General features: G+C 45.4%; 1 long non-coding RNA gene across 1 annotated transcript in view; it reads left to right on the forward strand.

The window, feature by feature from the left end:
* Positions 1–557: 557 nt before the first annotated feature.
* The window catches only part of LOC134956688 (uncharacterized), a 112,294-nt gene continuing 98,980 nt past the window's right edge, over positions 558–13,871 (forward strand). The window contains exon 1 of the long non-coding RNA XR_010186094.1: positions 558–618. This is a non-coding gene — a long non-coding RNA (uncharacterized LOC134956688). The remainder of the gene's footprint in view (positions 619–13,871) is intronic.

A 13,871-nucleotide genomic window follows, 5' to 3' on the forward strand; every position in this document is an offset into this window, starting at 1 on the left:
ATGAATTACAGTCAAGATTTCCCACAAATGATCTAAATGTTATAACTTAATGTAGTGAGTGTTGTATTTTGGAATGATTTGTTCCATAGCCTTAATCTAATATGGTCACACCTCTCATGAAATGTTTAACCCAGAGATGGAGCTGGAAGTAAATCACTTATTCTGTGCTGTGATTTGCAAATACTAGAAAGAAAAAGCTATAGTTTAACGCAGTCCATATGAGGTTCTGCAGCAGCTAATGGTTTTCACTTCCACATAGGAGTGAGGGCTTTAATTGTCCAGTTTTCCCGACCTGTACAATTAATTTATCCCATATGTATTTCCATGGTTGCCCAAAGTTAGATGTGAAATAAAACACTAGTTAAGCCATGTTTGGCTAAATGTGACTTTGAGTGGGCATTTGTTGGACAGGCTCCAACCTCTTTCTGGCAGCGGTAAAAAAAAAATTAAAAAAAAAATGTTTTTCAACAAACTTTATCAAAAAATATCAGTGATACCTCGCTGACAGTCCAACACTGGCCGTAAACTGTCAGGGTTAACGCACCACTTTGCTGACCAGTTGGCATCAGGTGGTGTTGGTTACTGCTGCAAATAACAGAGTTACTCTAGTTCTTTGAGGTAAAGCAAGAAAAAGCCATATTTTAGACTGGTATTGTGTCCATCGGTAAATTATATTGATCCCTCTATAATATAATGTAAGTGCATGTGTGTAAGTTTCCGGTATACATAGTATATATTATGTTCATGCAGTATGGCTTAATGTGAACTCTGCTGATGTGGTTCTTCTTAGTAGATATATGGGAGGGGGGATATGTTATAGGGTCCGAGCAGGGGCGTTTTAAGAGAGGAGGGGACCCGTGTGCAGAATCTGGTTGGGCCCCCTTCTCTCCACTTTGCCGTAGGCTATGGCACTGTGCCCGCCATGTTCCGTAGACAAATTTCCTACTGTGTATGGAAGTGATTTGCCGTGGCTGCTGCACCCGTCGCGGGACTCTTGAAAGGTAAGTATAAAACAACGTGGCCCCCCCCTGGACCCAGGGGTCCGCATGCACCGCACACATTGCACCCATGATAGAAACACCTATAGGTCCGACTGTACCAGAGGTGCGTGTTGCCTTGTAAATGAAGACATGGATTAGATCATCAGTCAATAAGTGCACCACATCCCCTTGCGTGGTTCGCTCGCAGGTTACTATTCCCAATCGTAGTCCACGTGGATGGTAAAGTATGAAAAAGTAAAAAATACAAACATTTTTTTTTATAAAGGCATATCAACCTTTTCATGTGTCGACCTGTCCTGTGTCAGCCATTTTAACGTGTCAATCCTTCTCCTATGTCAACCATGTCAATGTCGACCAATAGCGGTCAACCTATTGACTGTCAACCTACCATCTGGATACCGTAAATGATTGCCACTCTAACAAAAACTGTCCAGGATCGGTCGGCATCCCACACCTCCAGCAAACTCAGTCCATATAACGTATGCTCCATAGAATACAATGGGGGGAATTCAGTTAGGCACAATATTGTAAGCTGCAAGGATAGCCTCACATTCATGGGGAAGAATTACAGTATGTACTGTATGAGTAATAAGTTGAATTACCTTTTTTTACAAAAATAATTTTCAATTGGTGTTCTAAAAAGATTGAGATTTATTAAATTAAATGCAATTGTTTATACAATGTAACAATCTTTGAATTGCTGTTAAAACAGGAAAGATATACATTTGGAACTTGAGTAAAATAACCTCACAATCGGGGTGCAATGCATTTTGCATATCACTTTCTGAGGATGATACAGAGTACTGTTTAGTTTCGCTGCATTTCTCCCAGTACATAATTCCCCCCCACGCATGTCATGGTATCCCTGCTCCCCTGATAGATATGACATTGAATTTTGGGGTTGATTGTGTGAGTTCAGGGTTATGGTGAGAATACTGTATTGAGCAGATGCGCTTGGAGAAAACATTTGAGGAGTCAATGTGGGCATATATGAAAACTGTCCTTTAGGTCGGGTATGGGTCGTTGGATAGACACAACTTAGGTCGACGTGCATTAGGTCGACCATGGAAGGTCGACGTGCATTAGGTCGACAGGGACAATAGGTCGACCTGGTCATTAGGTCGACATGTACTAGGTCGACAGGCCAAAAGGTCGACATGAGGTTTTTGACTGATTTTGGTGTAGTTTTCTCCGTAAAGTGACAGAGAACCCAAATTAGTGCACCATGTCCCCTTGCACTTCGGGCAATGTGCCTCACTCCGCTACCGCTTCGCTCGGCACAGATTACCATCCCAATCATAGTCCACGTGGATCGTTAAGTATGAAAAAAATCCAAAAAATGAAGAAAAAAATGTGAAAAACTCATGTCCACCTTTTGACCTGTTGACCTAGTACATGTCGACCTAATGGCCATGTCGACCTAATGGCATTGTCGACCTTCAGTGGTCAACCTAATGAGTGTCAACCTAAGTTGTGTCGACCTAACGACAGTAACCTCTTTCGGTCAGTAGTTCCCAAACAACCTTGAATTATGGCACCCTAGAATATCATAATTTTTTTAATTGAAAAATACTAAATTGAGTAAATTGTGCTTACCTATCATCCTTAGGCTCAGTTACGTAGAGGTGGGTACAGTTACACTTTTGTTTGTCCACATATTTTATGATTGGCAGCCGCCAGCACTGGTTTTATCTATCACTTTGACGATATTTGGTCCTGCAACCCATGACACCCCTGCAAGTGCTCTGCAGCACCTAAGGGCCCTACACATTAGGCGATAACACTGAAATATATGAACGATCTAGTTCATTCATGAACGAGAACTCGTTCATATTGTTCAGTGTGTAGGCACCAACGATGAACGATGCGCGGCCCCGCGCTCATTCATTGTTGGTGCCGGGTCGCTTATACATGCAGACCAATATGGGCAATCTCGTCCATATTAGCATGCACTGCTGTGAGGCCGGGTGACGGGGGGAGTGAAGAAACTTCACTCCCCCCGTCACACCCCCCCACCCCCACCACCCCGCTGGGTCGGCCGTATCAGCTGTCGGGCACCTAGGCAGCACATCGCTGTATGTGTAGTGCCAACTACTTTGAGAACCACTATTATTCTAGAATAGGTGGTTTCATTCATAACCAGCACTAGGGATATATTTATCAAGCAGAGATAAACCCTTTTCCATGTTTTTGGGCTATTTGCCAGTTTAGGTTATGATTGCTCATGCGGTTCTGTAACATCCCTTATTGACAGCACCCCCAAAGCCTGCTACAGAGAGTGACTACTGTGTCTTTGCAATCCATCAAACTGTGATAAGACATCCTTATAACAGTTTGTGAAAAAATGTAACACCTTTGCCATTACTTTATTGCACTTACCGGCTGTATGCGGCCTTACCAGATCACGCATTGCCAGTAATCCCAAAATGGGCACAGGATTATTGCATCACCATTGCGTTGACGCGCTATGGAAGAAAAAGGTTTCATATGACCTGTCCTAGCTGGTGTCACATTCAGAAATAATATACTATAAATTGATATATTTCGGGGTTGCTGGTTATACAGTGCCCTCAGCTATTCTACACATGGAGAATAAGGGACTTCCTAATTCGCAGTCATTCTAAACGTGATTGATGTAAAATGCAGTAAAAATTCTGTGATTTCCTATGGGGGCTGTTTCACTCACCTGCACCCTAAACTTGTCACATTACCCAGTGTAAGAGCATTTTGTCCCCCACCCTAGCCCTGTTACTTATAAATCTGATGCTCAGGCGTGGGGCATCGTGATTCTGCGTATCTTTCTTTCCACACCTGATGGTTTCCAGGGATCCGGTCTCTAGGTCGACAGTAACTAGGTTGACCACTACTGGTTGACAGTAACTAGGTCGACAGGGCCTCTAGGTTGACAGGGTCTCTAGGTCGACAGGTCAAAAGGTTGACATGGGTTTTTCACAATTTTTTTATTTTTTTAAACTTTTTCATACTTAATGATCCATGTGGACTACGATTGGGAATAGTAACGTGTGCTGAGCGCAGCGGTAGCGGAGTGAGGCACCTTGCCGAAAGCATGGCGAGCGAAGCGAGCCATGCGAGGGGACATGGTGCACTAATTGGGGTTCCCGATCACTGTACGGAGAAAAACGGCACCCAAAAAAATAAAAAACTCATGTCGATCTTTTGACCTGTCGACCTACATCATGTCGACCTAGAGACCCTGTCGACCAATAGTGGTCGACCTAGACACTGTCGACCTTTCATACCACACCCTGGTTTCCAGCCTTCCTAGAGTATGACTCCGGCTGGGATTCTCAGACATTGGGGATGATCTCATATGCTGAATGCAAGCTGATCTCTTCTTGTCTCCACTGGTTGGGTTGGTCGTGGATCAATACTCTGCATGCAGCAGCAGTAAAAGCAATGAATGTTTAAATCTAGCTGTGAAAATAATACTTGGGAGATTCAGGGACCTATCCTTTGCCCTCAATAGCAATCGTGTCTAGTCAGGGGTCCCAGCTCAACCTAAATTTCCTACTTTTGTTCACTAATTCCAGGTTATGCAGCCTGCTTCATAAGAAATAATAAATCTCTACCTTAAAGATCTTACCATAAAGGGATTAGAGGAGGTCGTAGAAAGGGCTGGGTCTTGAACTGCTGACCTCTTGACTGCAAGCCCTGCACTAATGCTGTGTGACACTCTAATTCTCTAGCTCTCACATAGGTCAGAGAGATTCTCTAATACAGCTCAGCCATTCAAAACCTCATTGAACAAAGATACCACTCAACAACCATATTGCCTTTAAGAATAGGCTCAACAACATTCAAGCAGCGTATAGCGGAATCCCAACATGGACCCTATACATCCCAGCTGCTTTTTATGTGGCAATCTTCTCAACTTTATGACCATCTCTCTCTATGACCTTGTTTAACCCCGTGAGTCTCCCACCAAGGCAAAGAGCTTGATCTTGGTCACTGAAGGTCATCTGGAGGTCTATGAATGAAGGCAAATGTTTCCAGGAGAAGGGGTCAGCACAGAGTACAGCTCACACAGGGTAATACACTACCGTGTAACATGTGGCCACTTCTTCCCCTCCTCCGTCATATTAGACGAGGTCTGCGTGGGGCCGATTTCGGATTCTTACATATTACACATGGGCAATAGGTTAGTTGAGGGGACCCTTAGCGTTTACAAACATATGTTATTTACAAAATGGACTTATACCAAAGAGACTGTAACTGCCACATACAGTACATTAGATCCAGTATCCTGAGCTGTAACTTAGGCTGCATTATGCTCAGATAATTCCATATGTTTCTGACATCTCTCTGCTCCCACACTGCCAGACGTTCTCCCCTAGCCTGAGTTATCTGATACTGCTTTCTAGATAGTATCTGAGTCCCTTTATTCAGCTTAATATAGCACTGACGTATTGCACAGCACTTTATGGAGCAGGTTTAAGCATCCGTCCCCAGTGGCACTAGCATTAATTAGTGATGAGCGGATTCGGTTTTACTCGGTTTTACTCGGTTCTCAAAACCGAATCTTATTGGCTCACTGATGTCACGTGTTTTGGATAGCCAATAAGATTCGGTTTTGAGAACCGAGTAAAACCGAGTAAAACCGAATCCGCTCATCACTAGCATTAATCTACAAGTATGTTATTTAACTACCAACAGCACCGGTATGTCCAATCCACTGATTACATTAGTATTTACAGGCCAGTAGCTGGGGAGGGGGAGGAACCAGGGAATGGGTTTGGGAGTAGCGACGAGGCTTGGCAGAGGGGAGGTCTGGCCAGGATTTGTGCATCTGTGCAAAAGAAATAGTAGGTGCAAAAATGTCACATTGAACCACTGCAATCAATCAGCATTGAGCTACTCTAAGGGTGTGTACACACGGTGAGATAAATCTGTAAGATTTTGACTATATAGTCAAAATCTTATGAAAAGTTAGTGCATATCTCATGGTGCTAGGCAGCTTGCGATACAGATTCGATCCGAAGCGCGCTCCCGTGGGGTCGGTATCGTAAGGCTAGATAGACTGTGCAGGCAAGTCAACCTTGACTATCTAGTGTACTATCTAGTATAAAGTTTAGTCAAAATTGGCACTTAGTCAAAATCGTACATAGACAAAATCTCAAGCACAGATAGTCAAAATCTGTACTATCTGTGCTATCTGGGCTCTGGGGGAGTTCAAGGGAAATCGCATAGTCAAAATCGAACATAGCAGGGATCTCACCGTGTGTACACACCCTATGTCTTCTGCAAATAACACAGTGAACGTGAGTGTGTGATTGGTTGCTGTGGTGTAGGGGACATTTTGCACCTAATTATAATTTTAGTAAATTAATCCCATGGAGTTTTAAAACCCAAGTACTTTCTATGGCAGGGGTATAATTTCTCAGTGATTACTATGGAGGCTGTTAAAAACACCTTGTGAAGCATTATCACATTCAAAAATGTGATACATTGTAACTTGCATACTTCAGTTCAGTCTGGTTTTCTTGTGGGGACCCCGTGTTACTTCCCTGTAGAAAGTTTTGGACCGGAAAAGACCAATTCACTGTATTGTACAAATTTATTACATTTGCATACAATTGATCTTTTCAATTTAGCTGGCAAAAACATTCAGGGACAGTGGAATTTCAGCAAAAGATCTACAGTACCTGCAGCCAAAGTGACCCAGGACTGCTTCTGCTAGCCCCTAATGCACGATACGCAGGGCCCTCTCCCGTCATGTGGGTTTCCTCCCCTTACTTATACTATCATCTACTCCATACTCCCTACAACAGCACCTACTGTAACCCTTGGTTTCTGCCTCCCTGATGCTTATTTCAGTGTCATGTCCGCTGATGCAGAAATGTTTATAAACCACTTGTTAAAAGCCTGTGAAAATGACGGACGCCTGGGCCGGATCATGTTTTTTCACTTCCACTCCTCACATGATACATTTAATCACCTCACCACAATCCCTTATATATTTAATTAACTTATCCCACCCCCAACTTATAAAATCTATCTTAACGATTCCCCCCATCGCAGATATATTTACAGAATTAAGTTACTGCAATGGCTGAATGGCTTGTCCCATTCCCAGCACAGACAGGCAGCTTCAGCAGCCTTACTCTCCTTCTTGGGGGATGAGACGTCACGCCATTTCATCCTCCAGTGTCAGTTGCGCAGCACCGTCGTCACCCGCGCTACCGCCGGAGGGTGAAACGTGAACAGGACCGTGACACTGGTGCACGCGTCCAGTATGATTCTACTCTCCAGGCTCCGCTGCCGGCAGCAGCTCTTCCAGCAGTTGCTGCTGCAGGTCATGGAGCCTGGAGATAGTAGGAAGAATCAAAAGTCAGGGGGGCCTGCGGTACTTACCTCCTGCCCCCCCTTAAACCGGTACTGGGTTTTGCCACTGAGCTGCTGTGTTTCTGGACTCTGTCATGCAGAGCAGATGTGTGTGCAGAGGCGGAACTACCCTCGGTGCAGCAGGTGTATTGCCACTTAGCAGTAAGGGGCCCACTGCTACCCATACCAGCACTGAGTCATCCCATAAAACTCTGCAGCCTCCCCCCCCCCCACCACACCACACCACACCACACCACACCACACCACACACACACCATCGGGGTCCCTTTTAAGCAATTTCAGATGAATGTCACAGTGCAGAGAGCAGGGTGGGCCCCACTATCTGAAGAACCAGCCCCTTACTTTAGGGAGGCAGGACTGACCTTGTGTATACCAGACTGATAGAGGAGTCCTGCCACCTATCAGCGTTGATTATCACAGCCACTTACAGCCTCTAATTAACACACAGCTGTACATTATTTCTGAATCACTGCTGTCTGTGAATTAAAGGCAGCTCACAACCGGTGTAACTGGCACTGTCAGTCTTACTGACTGAGTGCCAAACTGAGGACAGGACAAGGGACGGGGGTCCTTGACACAGACAGAGCAGAGGCCGCTGTGTTACTGCCCTCACTAAGGTACATGCCCCATTCTCTCCACACCACACAGGACATTGTGCGTGTACTCCTGTCACCCACTGCCCCCCCCTGTCACCCTCTCCATCACCCACTGCCTCCCCTTGTCGCTCACTGCCTTGCCTCATCATCCTCTGCCTCCCCTTGCCTTCCGTTGTCAACCTCTGCCTCCCCACTGCCTTCCGCTGTCACTCTCCCTGTCACCCATTGCCATGTGGCATATTGTAAACTTGGGTTGTCTTGGATTTCTAATTAAATCTTGCATTTATCGGGTGATGCATTGCTGTGATGTATGCAACATTTACACTGGGAGTTCACTTTCTCAAACTTGCATCTAGTATGTTTTTGGAGTGTGGGAGGAACCCTATACAACATACACTGAACTCCACACAGATAGGGTCCTTGATTGGGAATCAAACTCGTGACCTCATCACTGTGACGCTGCAACGCTAGCCACTGTGCCTCTGCCAAGCCTACCAGAACTCTAGGTTGCCAGATGAGTGGCGTGTCCAGCATATGTGAAGGAAGAAAAAACAGCAGGGGCCAGTGACGGAACTAGTGGTAGGCCCATGTGCAACAATCTGCTTTGTACCCCCCCCCCCCTTCCTTTCCCATGACACACAAGTTTATATATACAGTACTGTGCAAAAGTTTTAGGCAGGTGTGGAAAGTAAGAATGCTTTCAAAAATAGAAGTGTTAGTAGTTTACTTTGATCAGTTAACGAAATGCAAAGTAAATGAACGGAAGAGAAATCTAAATCAAATTAATATTTGGTGTGACCACCCTTTGTATTCAAAACAAAGCATAACAGCATAAATTCTTCTAGGTACACTTGCACACAGTTTTTGAAGGAACTTGGCAGGAAGGCTGTCCCAAACATCTTGGAGAACTAACCACAGATCATCTGTGGGTGTAGGCTTGCTCAAATCCTTCTGTCTCTTCATGTAGTCCCAGGTAGCCTCAATGATATTGATATCAGGGCTTTGTGGGGCCATATCATCACTTCCAGGACTCCTTGTTCTTCTTTACGCTGCATATAGTTCTAAATGACATTGGCTGTATGTTTGGGGTTGTTGTCCTGCTGCAGAATAAATTTGAAGCCAATCAGATGCCTTGCATGATGGATAAGTACCTGCCTGAATTTCTCAGCATTGAGGACACCATTAATCCTGACTAAATCCCCAACTCCATCTGCTGAAATAAAGCCTCAAACTTGCAAGGAACCTCCACCATGCTTCACTGTTGCCTGCAGACACCTATTATTGCACTGCTCTCCAGCCCTTCTGCAAACAAACTGCTTTCTGTTACAGCCAAATATTTAGATTAATCAGTTCAGAGCACTTGATGCCATTTTTCTGCACCCCATAGGTGAGTCGATTGGCCTTGTTTCCACTCAACTGTGCATGAAAACATAGCAACAGGGGTGCAGAAAAATGGTAGCAGGTGCTCTGAACCTGAGTCCTTTCTTTCCGTTACAGCCATGGTGGGTGGCCAGCTGCGTTCTGTAATGAGTCAGTTTGACTCATTATTACTATTAGTACCTAGATGGCCGGCTGACAATGTCAGTTGTGGGCCCCTTCTTTGCTACAGGCCCCAGTGCGCTGCAGCACCGCTAGTTCCGCCACTGGCAAGGGTGGTGTCTGACCTGGACACGAAGGGCCCACTGTAAGGAAAATTTAGGAGCATGTAAAATAACGTGTGCTCTATGGTGCATGGTTCAAGGAGACAGTGAACACACAAGGTGGAATTTGACATTCAAAGAAACCTTTATGTGCATGATTAAAGGTTAATTAATGTAAGTGCTTTGATATAAGGGGCACACTTTTTTTGGGGGGGGGTCTCACATTTTTTACTTAAAGGAGTATCGTCCTTCCCTCATATTACCTTTTACCATGATTGATACACCTCCCTCTGTGCCTAATCTTGCCTTTCCTGTTGTGCCTTCCACCTTCACCTTGCTTCCAGTCACAGGGTCGCGTCACGTGTCTGATTGCAATGAGCGTCAAAGTCAGCGGCTGTAGCTTGGTTTCTCCTGGTGTGGGTATGATTGCTTTTGTTAATGTCCTCCAACGCGTTTTGATCCGTCAGGATCTTCTTCTGGGAGCAGTAGTGTTTTATCTTTAGTTACCACTATAATGTAGTTGGGACTATATAATGTGGTCAGCAGGTAACACTGATCCTGTGACCAGTTTAGTTTCACACATGGTTAGAATGTCTAGGATTTAGAAATATTTCTTACAGTTCTTACAGTTTTTTACCCTTAAGGCCCATACATTACACACTAGGTGATTTTGAGCTCAAAGTAACTCACTTTTGGCGTTTCGAGCTACTTTGAGTTCCAAATCACCTAGTGTGTATGGCTGGGCGGTGAGCACTGATGCACGCTCCCGCATCATCGATGGCCCGCCGCCGTCCGTCAGCCTGTTTTACCGACCGAGTGAACCACTTTCCACAGTCTCCTACTGTGGAAAGTGTTTCGCGCCCGTGGAAATCGCTGGGCCGGGTGAAAATCACTCAGTGTGTATTCACTTTGCGATTTTCCGGCCAGCGATTTTCACATCATCGCTCTGCATACACACTGGGCAAAAAGCGCCCAGTGTGTATGCACCTTTAGTATGAGATAAGTCAGTTAAGTTGATTTTACCACTATTTTTCCTATTGGATGTATTGTTATAATATGTTCCAGCCCATAAAAAGTTCAGTGCTCATTTACAGACCTGCCCTTGAAATGGTTAAGCATTTTCATGGCTGCCACTCGCGTTAAGCAGCGCCAAGTCAGCTCTGAGTCATGTACAAATACATTTTACAAAATCTAACAAATGTGCTATTAATGACACTGAATATTTGGAGCCATTTGTGGTCTGAGGAATGTGTCGAGTTTGGGATTTTTCTTTGTTGCAGTTTGGAATTTGAGAAATAATCTCCTGAGTCTAAAAATGAAATGAAAGTTCCAGCTCTGGAGTTTCCAGGCCCAGATGAGGATGCAGATAAATGCGGATCTGTCAGTTCCATGGGGGTCGTTCCGAGTTGTTCGCTCGCAAGCGGATTTTAGCAGATTTGCTCATGCTAAGCCGCCGCCTACTGGGAGTGAATCTTAGCATCTTAAAATTGCGAACGATGTATTCGCAATATTGCGAATACACACCTCGTAGCAGTTTCTGAGTAGCTCCAGACTTACTCGGCATCTGCGATCATTTCAATGCTTGTCGTTCCTGGTTTGACGTCACAAACACACCCAGCGTTCGCCCAGACACTCCTCCGTTTCTCCGGCCACTCCTGCGTTTTTTCCGGAAACGGTAGCGTTTTTTCCCACACGCCCATAAAACGGCCCGTTTCCGCCCAGTAACACCCATTTCCTGTCAATCACATTACGATCGCCAGAACGATGAAAAAGCCGTGAGTAAAAATCCTAACTGCATAGCAAATTTACTTGGCGCAGTCGCAGTGCGGACATTGCGCATGCGCACTAAGCGGAAAATCGCTGCGATGCGAAGATTTTTACAGAGCGAACAACTCGGAATGACCCCCCATGTTTCACTTTCTTACTTCCATTTGTGACAAGCTGTGAGTTTTGTACCCTGCCCTTTTCTGGAGGACGACAGGGGATATTTTGTACATTTTTGAGAACTGAAACATATTGTATAAACGGGTTGGGTTTGTGCGACCTCCGGTCACCATACTTACCCCGGGATCCCGTTGTGCACATTGCCGGTGGGTGGGGGAGGGATGGAGCGCAACAAAGCCCCTTGCGGGCTCAGTGGCTCACTGCGCTCGACATAGGTTCTATAGGGACACCCACGAGTGGGAATAGTCCCTGTTAGTCGGCATCTTATTTTTAAAAGGGAGGTCATCAGTTTGCCGGCTGTCGGGATCCCGGCGCACAGTATACCGGCGCCGGAATCCCGACAGCCGGCATACCGACACTTTATCTGCCTCTTGGGGGTCCACGACCCCCCTGGAGGGAGAATTGCGTGCCACCGTGCCCGCATGGGGCTCATTTGCGCTCGCCACAATGTCGGTATGCCGGCGGTCGGGATTCCGGCGCCGGTATGCTGGTCGCCGGGAGCCCGGCCGCCGGCATACAATTCTACACCCGTTTAGAAATACCCTCGAAATCTGCACTGTAAAGCTGAAGCGATGTCCTTCCAAAATGTCGATATGTCACTTCCATCACTCAGTGTGTACTTAGGATTGTGCGCTCCCGCAAACGCTTGCAACAGTCGCTAGGTTTGATGGTCAGCACATGATCGCTCCAACCTTCATTAACATCGCTGCAGTGTGTACGGGCGATCTGGGTTGATGGGCAGTCATTCCGATGTCAGAACGAATTCCCGTCATCCCAGTGTGTACTCAGCTTATGGCTTTGTATACTGATACTTAGCCTTCTTTTACCTTCTGTGTTCACCAATATCTGATCAAGAAAATGATACGTTGACATGGGTTTATACAGTGTAGCGCTGTCTATGCAAGTTCTACACATGGGATGAATCCCATATTGAATCCAATATGGATGTATTTGAGTAGAGCATTTTAACATTGGCCATCTTGGATTCAAAATGAGTCTGCCACTTCCCTGGGTGCCACCTGAGATGTAGAGAGTAGACACAGCCAGTGACCATCTCCCAGGAAAGTAGTGATGTGCACCGGAAATTTTTCGGGTTTTGTGTTTTGGTTTTGGATTCGGACGCGTTTTGCCAAAACCTCCCTGAAAATTTTTTCTCAGATTCGGGTGTGTTTTGGATTCGGGTGTTTTTTTTTACAAAAAAACCTCAAAAACAGCTTAAATCATAGAATTTGGGGGTCATTTTGATCCCATAGCATTATTAACCTCAATAACCATAATTTACACTCATTTTCAGTCTATTCTGAACACCTCACACCTCACAATATTATTTTTAGTCCTAAAATTTGCACTGAAGTCGCTGGATAGCTAAGCTAAGCGACCCAAGTGGCCGACACAAACACCTGGCCCATCTAGGAGTGGCACTGCAGTGTCAGGCAGGATGGCACTTCAAAAAAATAGTCCCCAAACAGCACATGATGCAAAGAAAAAAAGAGGTGCACCAAGGTCGCTGTGTGACTAAGCTAAGCGACACAAGTGGCCGACACAAACACCTGGCCCATCTAGGAGTGGCACTGCAGTGTCAGACAGGATGGCACTTGAAAAAAATAGTCCCCAAACAGCACATGATGCAAAGAAAAAAAAGAGGCGCACCAAGGTCGCTGTGTGACTAAGCTAAGCGACACAAGTGGCCGACACAAACACCTGGCCCATTTAGGAGTGGCACTGCAGTTTTCTAGCGAGAGGATGAGTGCTTCCATCCTCATGTGAAGCTGAACCACTAGCCATGAACATAGGCCAGGGCCTCAGCCGTTCCTTGCCACTCCGTGTCGTAAATGGCATATTGGCAAGTTTACGCTTCTCCTCAGACGCTTTTAATTTTGATTTTTGGGTCATTTTACTGAACTTTTGTTTTTTGGATTTTATATGCTCTCTACTATGACATTGGGCATCGGCCTTGGCAGACGACGTTGATGGCATTTCATCGTCTCGGCCATGACTAGTGGCAGCAGCTTCAGCACGAGGTGGAAGTGGATCTTGATCTTTCCCTATTTTACCCTCCACATTTTTGTTCTCCATTTTTAAAATGTGTGGAATTATATGCCAGTATCAATAGCAATGGCCTACTACTATATATACTGCGCACAACTGAAATGCACCACAGGTATGGATGGATAGTATACTTGACGACACAGAGGTAGGTAGAGCAGTGGCCTTCCGTACCGTACTGCTATATATATATATACTGGTGGTCACTGTCAGCAAACTGCAAAACTAAAATGCACCACAGGTATAGAATCTAGATGGATAGTATACTTGACGACACAGAG

The sequence above is a fragment of the Pseudophryne corroboree genome, chromosome 9, assembly GCF_028390025.1.
Source record: "Pseudophryne corroboree isolate aPseCor3 chromosome 9, aPseCor3.hap2, whole genome shotgun sequence".
NCBI lineage: Eukaryota > Metazoa > Chordata > Amphibia > Anura > Myobatrachidae > Pseudophryne > Pseudophryne corroboree.